This window comes from Colossoma macropomum, unplaced genomic scaffold, assembly GCF_904425465.1.
Source record: "Colossoma macropomum unplaced genomic scaffold, Colossoma_macropomum, whole genome shotgun sequence".
Lineage (NCBI taxonomy): Eukaryota > Metazoa > Chordata > Actinopteri > Characiformes > Serrasalmidae > Colossoma > Colossoma macropomum.
Window position 1 is genome coordinate 21,208,286 of NW_023494794.1, and position 13,200 is coordinate 21,221,485.

Consider the following 13,200-nt stretch of genomic DNA (forward strand, 5'->3'; position numbering starts at 1 on the left):
AGTTTATTTATATAGCACTTTTTACAACAGGTGTTGTCACAAAGCAGCTTTACAAGGAAATGAGCATTACAAAAAGAAATCCAGGTCCGAGCCCCCATGAGCGTCGCCAGTGGCGACAGTGGCAAGGAAAAACTCCCTAAGAGAAACAGGAAGAAACCTTGAGAGGAACCAGGACTCAGAAGGGGAACCCATCCTCCTCTGGTCGACACCGGATAGTAAACATTGTTAGTATAAAGTATTATAGTACAAAAACAGGGTAAAAGGTGAAGGAAACAATTAATTTGAATAGTTCAGTTCATGCTGCAGCAGCAGCAGCATCAGTGGGGTCAGGTTGTGGGGGTGAGGTTTGCACGGTGAGCAGTGGCACCCGATCAAGGCAGCAGCATCAGCAGCAGGATGGGCAGCTGTTCAACTCGGCAAAAGAAAGAGAGGAAAAACACAGTCAATGGGTGATTGATTAATTTGAATTAGTTTGAATGATTGATTGGTTCAAGTGAATAATTTTGAATAGTTCATGCAGCAACAGCAGTAGTATCAGTGGGGTCAGGTTGTGAGGGTGAGGTTTGCACGGCGTTGTACAGCAGGAGGCTCAATGTTGGTAACCCGGTCCAGAGGGCTGGCGAGCAGTGGCACCCGATCGAGGCAGAAAAGGCAGCAGCATCAGAACGCACAGGATGGGCAGCTGTTCAACTCGGCGAAGAAAAGAAAGGAAAACACACAGAGAGGAAAACACACAGAGTTAGTTCTGCAATGGGTGACCGATCACAAATTACAGTGTTAGCAGAGACTCTGGCAGGTATAGAACTAACAGGGAAAACTAATTACCAAAGGCTTGAATATACAAGTAGGTTTTTAGCTTAGACTTAAACACTGAGGCTGTGTCTGAGTCCCGAACATTAACAGGAAGATTATTCCAAAGCTGGGGGGCTTTGTATGAGAAAGCTCTCCCCCCTGACGTAACTTTATTAATTCTGGGTACTAATAGTAAGCCAGCACCTTGTGATCTAAGTAGGCGGGATGGTTCATAGTGAGAGAGAAGTTCACTCAGGTACAGCGGGGCGAGTCCGTTTAGTGCTTTATAAGTCAGCAAGTGCTTTATAAGTCAGCATGCAAACAGTGTTAATGAATGCACTGCCATTGGACACACTGGACACTGCTTGGATATTCTAATCACAAAGCAAAATGGCCATTAAGTACATATAGCATTGATTATTTTTCAGCATCAGGAATAAAGAACAGAATATATATATATATATATATATATATATATATATATATATATATATATAAAACAGAAAATTACACAAGAGCCTCAACAACTGAATATTTAATTTTTTCAGTGTTTAGTGTGTCCACTCTTTAACTTTATTACAGTATTTTTTTTCCAAGAGATTTGTTTTCAGTTTTTTAAAGAATCTGCAGGGACTCTTCAGTTCAGCATTTTCTGCTTCTCACCATCCACATAATCCCAAACATTTTGATGTTGAGGTCTGGACTTTGGGGTCATCAGCCCATTGTTCTGAGACCACCAGTAGTAGAGAGTAGTTTCTCCTCTTTCTCTCTCTCAAAGATGAAAGCTGTAAGTGCTGTCTGATGGGGACAGCTATGGTGGTCTACCAGGTCTTGCATGGTTGTTAGGAGTCTCAATATCATTTTTTTGAACTGCATTTTAGGATACAGATCTTCATTTGTTCAACTTTCTCGTTCCTAACAGTTAATCCCCTCTGTGTGATTATAGTTGGGGCACATGCTGGCAATACTTCTCAAGATAATTCAAGATCATTATTCACATACCATTCTGTGTTTAAAAAAAACACATGCTTATATGGCTATTTTACGTTATTTTTCATGCATGGATGATGAATGTGAAGCTGTCTTATGGCAGTGTGTGATAAGTGTGGTCGCCACTTTTGATGGTGCTGTGGTGGGTTAGTGGCCTGGAGGCTCGTAATTCACCACACTTGGTCATCAGGTCTCCATTTCCCAGTGCTCAGAAGTTCTTTGCAACTACACACACAAAAATATTTACACATGCGAGGAAAAGTTTAAAACCAAAGCTGTATATAAATGACTCCACTGACTCCTCAGTCAGCATCCGGCAGTTATTTCTCCATCCAGAACTGCAATTCTGCTCAAATAGATCTGAGGCTGCGAAGCCACACAGACCTTCCCAAATAACAAAGGAACTCTCTCTTCCACTGTCCCCTTTCCTTTCTTGGCAGCCCCTCCCACATTAGATCTGAACAGTTCAGATCTAGGGGTGACAGCAATACAAACAATATGCATATATATTACATACATACACTCTATGGCCATTTCTCAACATATAAACATGTGTACATTCAACATATAAACAGTACAGATAAGCTAGCATTGTTTAACATTGTGTATTGTAGCATTGTTTAATAATTGATGCAGTTTTGCATGCATATGAAGATTGATTTACATTCTCAACTGAGTGGATTATTTATCTACAGGTCTTGCTGCTGTTTCTGAATACCAGAAAGCCATCATAGCAGGAACATCAGGAGGAGCAGTAGTACTACTACTGTTCACAGCATGTGTTTACTACATAGCGAGTAAACGTGAGTCTTTGAACACAGTTTATTATTTCAAATTGCATCAGATATGAGTTTCTATCTCTATTTCCATCTCCAGTCTCTCTTTTGTTCATTTTTTGAAGCTATATGTGTCAAAAGTAGGAGTGTTAATAAGAGATCAGTCTTATGCTGGATTTTCTAGCAGTTTAGTTTCAGACTACATTGTGAAGCTTAACTGACAACACTGAGTTCACTGAAAGTTATTTTGTGTGTTGCAGGAAGACACCGTAAGAGACAAGATAGAGTTCAAGGTAAGCTATGTGTCATGCAAACTTGTGAAGACACAGTGTGACAGCACAGTTTTACTGCTGTACTGTTTGTGTAAGTGTAGGGTTGCTAGTTCATTAGGTAAACCTACCTTGTATGTTCACTCATTGGCCATTTTATCAGAAACATGTACCATATCTGACTGTAGCCCATCTGTTGCGTCACAATTTCTCAGCAGCCCTGTATCTCGTCCATCAGCGGAAAGGGACCACCACAGGACCACTAGAGCCTATTCTCAGCATACCAGCGACGTGACATGGCAGTGTGTGCAGCACTGGTTTGCGTGTGTTAGACACAGGTGAGGTTTTTAAACACCTCACAATCACTGGGTTAAGAAAAGTCCGCTGACCAAAATAGCCAGCCCATGAGCAGATATGTGGTTAGAAACTGGCCACTGATGAAGGGCTAGCACAAAGTGGGCATGAATATAGACCAGTTATGTTTAAATATTTGCCAACACCCAACGGAACACGGCTGCTCATGTCTGGTTTTGGACGTCCAAATGTGTGTCAGGCTCAGTTTGGGGTTAAATTTCAGGTTTATGTTTTCAGAGCTCGTCTCCCACTTTAACAGATTTCACCCTATATTTCCCCTCCTTTACGCCCAAAAACATTTCTTATTTTTATTCCTACCCCTTGTTTTCGAGGTGTCACCTTACCCCTTGGAACTGAGTTACAAAGGGTGGTGGTTGAAATCTTCCCCTACGAAATGGAACAACCCTCAAATAAAAAAGAGCATTACTTCATTAACAGCTACTAGCGCTGCTCTGTAGGCGACCCTGCCAGTCTGCAGTGACAGCAGAGGAGGGTAAAGTTCAGCTCCTCACTGCTGGGCTTTAGTTAAATTAAGAGAGTCATATGCCTTCAAAGGGGGGAACTGATGTTTATTATCACCCATCCCTAATTTTTTAGTGAAATGAAGCTGAAGTCAGATATTCGCCAGCTTCTTGTTCGAATTTTCCTGTTACACCTTAAATGGTGCAGTATTTACATTCTGGCGCTTCAGAATTTTTCCTCATCCTAACATCTGTTTGGAGTGTGCTTCTGAAAAACCTCTGTTTGGAGGGTCATGTAGCCCTAACACTTTGCCCTACCCCTCTATCTCAACAAAAATCAGGGTACCCTACCCCTAGACGTGAATGTGCAAAATGGAGGGCTAAGGGCTAAGGCAAGGGGTGAAATGGGATTGGGCCTTAGTTTTACCCTTTACTTAATTCTTCACTACTTTCATTACCTTAAATCATTCTTTAATCTGGCATGCTGGTCAGCACTCAGCACTGACACTTGAAAGAAAACGGGACAGTGAATCGATTAAGGAAACAAAGTTTGATTTCTTTGGTCAAAGGTATTTTTAAGTGATATGTTTAATTATTTTCTATATAACATGTTCTATGTGCAGAAATAGAGTTTGTTTTAAAGAGGTGATGGCTGACATCTCGCTATATCAGCACAGCATGAGAAAAGTGTTGGTGATGCTGTTAAATTATACTATTTGATGAATAAATTCATTAATGCAGAATTTCAATATAACTTTTGTCAGCTAGGTATTTTATTAAAGCATATTATTATTGACATGTTTATTATTGTTTTATATTTCATTTATCTTCACTGCAATAATGGCTATTATTATCACTATCCTGTCTGGTTCTATTCTGCACTTTGGGTGTATGTATTAACAGAACTTTGTTATTCTCAGCTCAAAACATAATGATGTGGTCAGTCAGGCACTGACAGAATTGTGTGTAGCTCGGGTTGGGTTTGAACTCATAGAGGGGTGCTGAGGAACTATGACGTGACAGATGGGCTGCAGTCAGTAGCTGTAAATGTGTAAAGTGCACTAGTATTGTAGGTTTTAGTATGTAAAAATGCCAGGAACTCATCCCAGCACAACACAAATGAGCTATATTGGTATCACTGCTGTGCTGAGAATGGTCAACCACCCACACATCTACTCAGTGGTCCCCTTCCACTGAAGAACAACAACTGGGTTAGAGTCTGTAAATGTAAACCAACAAAGTGCACCTACACTCACTGGCCACTTTATTAGGTCCACCTGCCTTGTGTCTACACTCAGTGGCTGTGTTTACATACAAGGATTTTTGCCAATCCGATTGAATACATTCCAATTATATATTAAGACTGAGGTGTTTATATGCACACTGTACTCAACAATCTGATGGAAAATCTCTGTTTACATGCAGATTATATGTAATCCGATCCAAAATTACACACGCATACGCAGAGTACCATTCAGTGAAGATGTTACCATGACAACGAGCATCACATGAGTCCAGTCAGAGTGAGGCGAGCAGCAGTGAGCAGTGCATGTGTTTTTAATTCCTGGAAAATGACGTCAGACTCAGGAAAACGTACTACATATACACAGCTCTCCCACCTATCTGCCAACTTATGGCGGCCACGCTCAACCTTGTTCTCCACAAGAACGCGATCACCAATCTCGATTTCAGATCCCTTTGCTCTCCAGTTGTAAACATCAGCTTGATGCTTTTGTTCTTTTGAAGTGTGGGCTTCGGCCAGGGATATAGCTGTACGCAAATCGTCTCGCAGAGATTCAATGTACTTAGAATAGGTGACATCATCGCCATCCCTCAACACGCTCTTAAAGACAACATCAACTGGGATGCGTGGGACTCGGCCAAACATAAGGTAAAATGGAGGACACCCAGTTGTTTCGTGTGCTGTACAATTGTACATAAATGTTAGTGTGTGAAGCATCTGGGGCCACTGGTGTTTGGGACGTGCAGGAAGTGCCCTAATCATATCACCCAAGGTACGGTTGAATCGTTCAGTCGTTCCATTACCCATTGGGTGGTAAGCTGTGGTGCGTGATTTTCTCACCCCTGAGAGCTGCAAAAGATGACTGACCAGCTTGTTCTCAAAGTTAGCACCCTGATCAGAGTGCACACGTTCTGGAAAGCCATAGAAACAAAAGTAATTGTCCCACAGCTACTTAGCAACGGTTTTTGCCGCCTGATCTAGACAATGAAAAGCGTGTGCAGGTTTTGTGAAGTGATCAGTGATCACTAAAACATCAACTGATTTGCCGGTGCTGTCTGCAGCGGACCAGAAATCTATGCAAACAAGCTCTAAAGGCGTTGTTGTTTTGAACTGGAAGGACGAGCTGAGCACGTAATCTGGAATCTCCTATGTTTAGTTAATGGGTCCTTTGACACTCGATACAATATCCCATTCTCCAGTGTCAACTTCTCCTACTGTTTAAGGAGTTTCAGGGCATTTTGTGACACTTTGGCCTTCTCTCTCCTCAATGGCCTGCATTTTCGTTCAACAAAGCTAATCACGCAGTTCAGATCTACATCCTCTAATTGCTTCACTCGCAATTCCTCAATTGGGTATGAAAACAAAGTGTCTTGACCAATGTCAGACAATTGCTGCACATGATTAGCCAGATGAATTGCTTGGGTGCGAGGTCCAGCAAGCCAATCAATATGGTTATCAAAAACAGCAGAAATTTCAGCACTTGAAAGACTTGCAGCCTCTCGCTGACCCACAACAGCTTGCTGTGGCAGTTTCTGTTGTTTTGAGAAAAACTGCACGTTATGGCTTGCAGAAGACGACCGGAAAAAGTCTTGGACAGAACCATTGGTCATCCTCACTGACTCATTCAGTAGGTCTTTGAATGGCTCGCGAATGAGTCGATGACTGATCCTTTCCTTGGCAAATGGCACTCGACTCAAGGCATCAGCCACTACATTTTTAGGACCAGGCACATATTTGATGTCAAATTCAAATGCAGCAAGTTTAGCGACCCATCTCTGTTCGCACGCATCTAACCGTGGCTTAGTCAGAATGTGCATCAGCGGGTTGTTGTCCGTCCAAACCGTAAAGGTATGTCCTTTAAGCCAGTGGCCAAACTTGTCGCAAATGGCCCACTTCAAGGCCAAGAACTCGAGGCGATGTGCAGGGTATCTGCTCTGTGCTTTGTAGAGTGACTTACTGGCGAAAGCAATGGGCCGGGCCCTCTCTTCTCCAGGAACAACCTGTGAAAGGATGGCACCAAGCCCATCAGAAGAAGCATCGGTCGACAAAATAAAGGGCTGACTAAAATCTGGGTGTGCCAATATAACATTAGCAAGTAAAGCACCCTTGAGATGTTCTAAAGCTCTTTCACAAGCAGGGGTCCAATCTGCGGCAGTAAGTTTCCTTTGGGGGGTGGTTATTACTTAGCTTGTACCTCCTGCCTCTCTTTGTCCCCGAAATAAGCTTGAATAGTGACTTCGCTATGACAGAGCAGTTCTCAATGAACCTCTGGTACCACATAACTAGCCCTAAAAACGACTGGATTTTCTTTGCAGAAGGTGTAACACCATCTGGGCACATCAAATCGTCAGAAGAAACACCAGCGATAGCGCTAACTTTGGATGGGTCAGTGGATATTCCTTTTTTGTTGATGACATGTCCAAGAAATTGCACTGAACGCCGTAGAAAATGGCATTTCTTCGGTGAAAGCTTCAGGTTATTTGTCCTCAACCTCTGGAAGACCAATTCCAGCCTCTCAAGAGCCATTTTTTCAGTCGGGGCAAAGACCATGAGGTCATCAAGGTAACAAAGGAGAGATAAAAAATTTTGGTCCCCAAAAATGTTTGTCATCATCCTCATAAAGCTAGCAGGTGAGTTGTATAACCCTTGAGGGAGTCTGTTATACTCATATAGACCAACTGGAGTGGTGAAAGCCGTGTACTTTTTATCCGCCTCGTGCAATGGAATGTTATAAAATCCTGAGGTCAGATCCATAGTACTAAAAAATGAATTCCCACCCAAAGCAGCAAGGCAGTCTTCCTGGTGTGGCAGGGGATAGGCGTCTTTCACCGTTCTGGAATTCAGCCAACGAAAGTCAGTGCAAATGGGGAGATCGCCATTCTTTTTCCAGCACAAAACAAGAGGAGAAGCAAACTCGCTAGTTGATTTCCGAATGATAGCTCTCTCCTCCATGTCATTCAAAGCTACACGCAACTTCTGGTAATGGGCTGGTGGGATGCGTCTATATGGCAACCTGAAGGGTCTTTCATCTACAAGGTGTATTCTATGGACGAAGTCTTTCACCTCGCCACAGTCAGGGGCTTGTCAGGAAAAGATGTCCTTGTAGCGAATTACAAGTTTGCAGATGTCCAACTTGCACTGCTCTGAGACCTCGCATTAGTTGAGATCGATGTTTTCCAGTCCATGCTCTTTTAGCTCCTTGTACAACAAGTTCTTGTCATTTTGTGTGCTGACAATGCTTTGGCTACCAGAAGACAACACAGGTATGTTCTTCTCTGTAAAAAAATCTTCAAGTGCCAAACACGGGTAGACGTCTGCTATTTTGGCATTTCGTCTGAGCGTCACAGGTTTGTCACTAGGAATTATCTCCCAGTACCTGTCTGTTTCCTTGAGTCTGTGTACGACATATTTGATCACATTCGTCCCCAAAATCAAATCGTCCACTTGGCCAGGGACTATTAAGGTGGGCACAATGACAACACATCCATACACAGTCAATGTCAAATCACAGACACCTTTGGGAAAAGCCCTCTGACCTCCATATCCGATGAGAACAATGTCAGGATTGTTTTTTATGGTGTCATTCAAAACTTCAGCTGCAATAAGCTTATCTGCAACTGCAGCACTCAAGGTGCAGGCCATAGAGCCAGTATCCAGCATGGCACTCAATGTGAATTGACCATTGATAACTACAGGAGTATAAAAGAGACTGTCTGAACTGTTAACATGTTGTGTGTTCTGTACAACTATTTTAGAAGTTTCAGGAGAGTTGTCACAATAAGCAGAATACACAGACTCAAGATCAGGTACTCCCATGAGGGTATTTTGACTAAAGCCTACACTTCCCCTCTCTGAAAGTAGGCCGACTCGTTTCCTGAGAGTGAGGCAGATTCCCTGCTAGACATGGGAATAGACTGTGCGTGCTGCGTAGCAGCTGGACAATTTTGTTTGGTGTGACCTGGCGGGACCCAAAGCACAAATGTTCAGCTCCACAGTGTGAAAATGTTGTATGCAACTTATCTTTGCAAATGCGACAGCCTTGGATTTTGTTAGGGGCACTGCCGGATGAGTTATGGTGAGGATGGCGAAGATGCTGCTCCCTAGTGGTTAGAACATCCAAAACCTTGGACAGCATATCTCCCATGGGATTGAGACTGGATTGGGTGGCTGGATCTAGAGCCGATGGCCTGTGGGGCTCCACTGCCTTTTGCTTGAGGGTCATCAGTTCCACAGTTGAATCACCTCCACACTCATTATGGTCACAAACAGCTACATTGTTTTGTTTCACATTGGAAGTTGTCTTAGCAGCAGAAACCATCTCTGTTTTTCTCTCTCTCTGGAACTCATTAACCTGTTCCTGCACTTCCTTAGCAGACCATTACTGAATGGGCTTGGTCTTGAAAACATAAGCAAGGCCAGGATCAGGGCAGTTGTGAATAAACATCATTGCTACCTCCCTACCAAGGTCTTCCATGTGTTTGCCCTGCATCTGCAGAAGACACTCATCAGCGACGTCCGCAGCTTTATTAACACAAACCCAATAATCTATGGGACACTCATTGTATTCTGGTAGTGTATTGTAAAAATTGGCAAGTGGCATGCTAGAGTATGACATAGTACTAGAGTACTGTTTTAAAATGTCAAAAATTATGCCAGGCTGGCAAGTGATGTCCAGTGTTGGGTCACTGCGTAAAGCTATCTTGACTACATCCCTAGCTCTGCCTCTAAGTCTACTCATGATTTCCTCTGCATGGTCAGTGCTTTGAAAATTTCTCTTCCTTAAATATAACTGCATCGTTTCTACCCACTCGCCAATGTCACATGCATCTGAACCATCCCTTCTGAACATTGGTGGATCTTTTACATCAGTATTCAGAATAACATTAACCCGTGATAGGTTGAGAGATGTATTATCTACATCAGCACGTGAGGTACAATCAACTGCAGAATGGGAACATTCCTCAAACTTCCCAGAAGATAAGAGTCTGGCAGTGACAGTGTCACCTATATGTTTACCCAGTTCTTCAACCATTGCTCCTAACTCCCCAACTACATTGTCGGAATCTCTAGCATTTTGGCCAGGCTTAGGCGTAGAAGAGCACTGAGGTCGCCTATCAACGGTGTATGTGTCTGTCAAGTCGATAACAACTGAATGTTGTGCTGAACATTCCCCTGTATCTGCAAAGTGTACTGCACCCTTGGTTTTCCCCCCAACCAAAATAGGGCTGTCTTGACAATACTCCATCGCAACTTTCCAAAAAAATCTAAGGATTTGGGCAAAACATCCAGAATGCTCTTAACTCTGAATGAAAATAATCAACTAGAAAGTATTTGAGAATTATGAAAAAAATTGTCGAAAACAAAAGAAAACAAAATTTCGGATATATAAAGTTACAAGCATGAAATAAAAGTGATCTATAAAATGTGAAGAACCAGTCCAAAACTTCTATGTCAGCAAAACTGAAAAAACTGAAAAGAGTTTACTGAGTTCTGGTTAATGCAAACTTGAGTGGATTACTTGAAGTAGAATTCTACCACGCTACAACATCACAGGTCCAGAAGAAACTCGCAGCAGAACCAGCTGTAATGATGAGGGTGAAAGAAGGAGTCACGGCACCATTGTAACCCCACTGTTCTGGTCCCTCAATAAGGCAAGTGCAACAAGAAGTTGGTTCTGAGCTTTTACTGGAATCACGTCTGCTGGAGCCTGTTTGAGTATAATCAGAGGAAATACAGCAGCTAGTCAGTATTGTGCTTCTCCACTCTAACAGCATATCTCTTCAGTGGCAAAACCGGACTGAACTTGCAGTGATTACACTATGAATCTTTACAGCATAGACTCAGCTGTTCAGTATTAAACAGCTCAGCTTATTTGGTTGTACAATAAAACAGCGAAAACAAAAGAATACAACACAATGTGGAATACTGCACAAAGCGAAAGAAAATACAATATGCATACCTGTTTGAGTATAATCAGAGGAAATACAGCAGCTAGTCAGTATTGTGCTTCTCCACTCTAACAGCTATAAGGCACCAAAGAAATCACATCAGTTCTATATAGCATTCAGACCACATGGGGCACAGAGCTAGTATAGCTAGCTGCGGTTGAAAAATAGTTACAGCTCGTACTTAGCAACCTTTTCAATAACACAAACGAAGCAATACCAATAAAAACTAAAAACGTACATACTGTGTTACTTCAATGTACTGATTATTGCCTGAAAGTACAACAACAAAACTCATTAATACTTAAATAGAGAGGAGAAGACGTCTGAGCCTACCATATCTCTTCAGTGGCAAAATCGGACTGAACCGGATATAGTAGGAAGCTGCTTTATAAAATACGCAATACTCCCTCTGACCAGCGGGTGTCGCTGTGCGCCCATAGAAACATGCGTTCGATTGTATTCTCTTTTAGAAATAATTTTTTTAAATTTGTAATTTTAAATTACAAATTAATGTGTCAAGCCCGGCCAGTAGAACCTCTGCCATAACCACTTTAGGGTCTTGCCCTCACCGATGTGTCCCACGCCAGCTACCCCATGCACCACACTCAGCACTGTCTTTTGCAAACTGCGCAGCACCAGCAACTGCCATGTGCTTCCATGGCACCGGTTCCACCCACACACAGCAGGGACAGCAGCCCGTTGTACATCTGTAGACTTGGCATTTGGTGAATATCGATTTGCTGATGTGAGAATAGAATGTCTTTGCTGTCCTGTTTGTCTTTGTAATGAGCTCCAACAAGGTTTTCAGCAAACTGTCACTACTAGTTGGAATATTTAGCACATTTTCAGCAACTACATGTGAGGAATGCACAAAGACTGAGTTATTATTAATTGATAGGAGTGAGTAACAAAAGTCTGGGCTCAGTCACATTGAAATAACAGTATTGCAGTACTTCCACGGTGATTACATACAACAAACACAGAACAATTAACAGGGAAAATTTCAGAAACAAAAAGGACTAAATAAAAACGTTCAAAAAATAAAGATTAGTCTTTATAACTGTTGTAAGAAGTCACCAAAAGTTTTAGCAGCTTTGAGGTTTTTGAAAGTCACAACAGTATTTTTACACAGATTTAGCTCATTAGTTCATTTCTAAATAAGGGGAAACAACTTTACATTTTTAAATTTGCACTTGTGAATATTTTTGCTAGAAAAACTATATTTATTACATAATAAATGACTGTTTGTTTTATTTCATAACCACAAAATCCTCATATTCACACCAGTTTAAAAGTTAACATCAAATCCGCCCAAAGGCCAGTTTTGAGTTCTGAATATCAGGCCGGAATTGCTGTGGCTGCAGTACTTAAATACATGAAGAGCTGCTTCTGCTGGACCTTCACAATAATACATTTTGGTAAGTGTCTTTTTTTAATTCTGTGAATAAAGCTTTTCTCAGAGTAAAATCTATGAACTAGCCTTTATGATGCTTCTCTCACTTTGATCTACTGGTCAAGAAACACTTTACAGACTTTTCTCCAAGATATATTTTCTACAAAACTATTCCAGTCTGAGATTGCAGTATTCCTCTGAGACAAGTTCCTGATTACTTTGTTATTCTTATGAAGGCTGGGTGAAAATCATGTTCATCCTACAGCCAAAGAACAAGGATGTATATTTAAATCAACAGATTTCAATGTATATATTTTAACAAACATATTTCAGATATAAATCAGAAAAAAGAATATAGTTCCTCACCAGGGATTGATGAAATAAACAATTTCACACCTGGCCACCAGAGGTTTCCCTCTCCCTGAGTACTAGCTGTGTTTCCATAACACCCTCTCAGATCATGCCACCTGCATCTCCTCAATGCCCTAAACAGCTTCACCTCAAATACTCCCCAAACACAGCACATCAGTGTGAAGTATTGCCGATTCCTTTGTGTCTGTCTACTGAGTTTATACTGTTTTTGCAGCTCTTGTGTTTTAACACTTCCATCAAAATGTAATAATATTTTCCCACCTCTAAAACACCTTCTGAGTTATGATTATGTCCCTGTGCACTAGCAGGTGGAGAAAAATAATATTTACCAACAATATCATATTTCGCTGCCTCAGCATGCAGCATAATCCAGCACAAATCATTTATAAGAAACATTTTCAAAGCATTTATTAAGGAAAAGAACATTCATTGTCACGTATTCGGCCAGCCAGCCTCCAAACTACAATTCCCAGAATCCTCCGCTTCATCACATGACACCAGGAAGAGCAGCAGCAACCAATCGCCGCTCTAGCTCTCCGGAATACTGATCACTCTCACCTGTGTGTTTGTCATGTGATCTGTTTAGTTTAGTATATTAGCCC

General features: G+C 41.7%; 1 long non-coding RNA gene across 1 annotated transcript; it reads right to left on the bottom strand.

Annotated features, from left to right (window-relative positions):
* Nucleotides 1-10,107: 10,107 nt before the first annotated feature.
* LOC118815099 lies at nucleotides 10,108-11,193 on the bottom strand. Its single transcript, XR_005007779.1, has 3 exons — nucleotides 11,167-11,193; nucleotides 10,845-10,908; nucleotides 10,108-10,592 (listed from the first exon to the last, which is right to left on the bottom strand). It is a non-coding gene; the product is annotated as an uncharacterized LOC118815099 (long non-coding RNA).
* Nucleotides 11,194-13,200: the final 2,007 nt, after the last annotated feature.